Genomic DNA, 1,708 nt, shown 5'->3' with positions numbered 1-1,708 from the left:
CCATTTAAATAAATTAATTTAATTTATCATTGAATTAATTAAGTAACCTAGGGTAATTACTAAAGTACCTTTAAGTCGTTATGACCATTACTAACCCTTTGGACCATCCAAGGTTAGGTACTAGGTTGTCTTTTTGTTATGTTAACCGAAATCTGGAAATTGCTTTCTGATTCCTGTTTTATTCATTTTAATTAAATAATTAAGTTGATAAATTATTTAATTAAGTAATATAGGGTAAGTACTAATGTATACCTATGCTTTAGGACCATAACCAACCTTTTGGACAATCCTAAATTAGGTAAATGGTTGTCTTTTGCTTGTCTTAACCGAAATCTTAAAATTTACTTTGTGATTTTGGTTTTGTCCATTTAAGTTAATTAATTAAGTTTATAAATTAATTAATTAATTAAACTAGGGTAATTACTAATGTATATCTACTTTTTTAGTACAATAACCAACATTTTGGACTATCCTAGGTTCGGTATTAGGTTGTCTCTTTAACTAGTTACTAGGTTAGTGTCACCCGATTAAGTCGTAGCTTGTTGGGTGCACTAATTTTTTTATTTCGTTTGGTCCTAGGTTATTTAGATAGTTAGGGTAGTATGTATACTAGAATTAGTTAGAGATCTAGGCCCCACATGGGTGAACACATGTGCACGTCTGCCCCCTAACTACCCTAACCAAATTCGGTTATGGTGGTCCCCTCTTGGTTGTTTCTCCCCATGTTCTTTCACATGGGTTTCATGTACTTTACTAACTAAATATTATTTTTGGTTCATTTGGGAATGCTTACTTATTGTCCCAAGGATCCTCACTATGTCCTTGGGCACTACTTAATCTACATGATCACTTTAATTGATCATGTGCTATAGTATCTAGTCTTGACACTTGGATGCCTCATACCCTTTATGTAATTTGATGAAACATTGTTTTTAGATTAGGGTTTGTATTGCAGGCACATTTCTTAACCAAGCTCATTAATGTTAGAAAATTGTCTAACACCCTCTTAAGCCAATATTTTCTACTATGCCCATAATATTCTTATATGCCCAATATTTCTAAATTTTGGGCATTGGGATGCTTATTTACCCCCAATACCTATTCTTCAAACTTAATACTCTCTTTATTAGACGAGTATATTTTCTAGAATGCTACATTATCCCCCCCCCCCCTTAGGAACATGCGTCCCCGAATGACACTACACATCATCTTAACTTAAGGAGGTAATTTTCGGAAACACCCTAACATACTTGAGATTTTACTCTTAGTGAATTTCTGATTCACACTTACTCTGGGTGATGCATATCACTCAAAGCTTATCTGAAGCTTCATATTTGAGATTGAGATTTACTTACTCTATTGATGACTTTTCATCCTTACATTACATTGATGCAATGTGAATTCTCCTTACATATCATCCTTTGGTGTTAATGAGACTGGCCTCACACATTCTAACACATTCATTCTTGAGCATCTTTAACTTATTAGCTTAGGTGTAAGTGAGGCTTGTCTCACTTCCCGTAACACCCCATTCTGGCCACTTTCTTAACTTAGAACCCTTTAATAATGTTATTACTCACGTTACTTACTTACTTTAGTGTAGTAGCTTCATATCATTATTCATGGACGATGAGCACTTCATTCAACGTGTTTCATGAGTTCATATGTCATTCTTTTAGAGCATATTGGCAGTTGTCCCAACGAGTGG

This window comes from Solanum lycopersicum, chromosome 7, assembly GCF_036512215.1.
Source record: "Solanum lycopersicum chromosome 7, SLM_r2.1".
Taxonomy (NCBI): domain Eukaryota; kingdom Viridiplantae; phylum Streptophyta; class Magnoliopsida; order Solanales; family Solanaceae; genus Solanum; species Solanum lycopersicum.
This window is presented reverse-complemented; position numbering follows the sequence as displayed.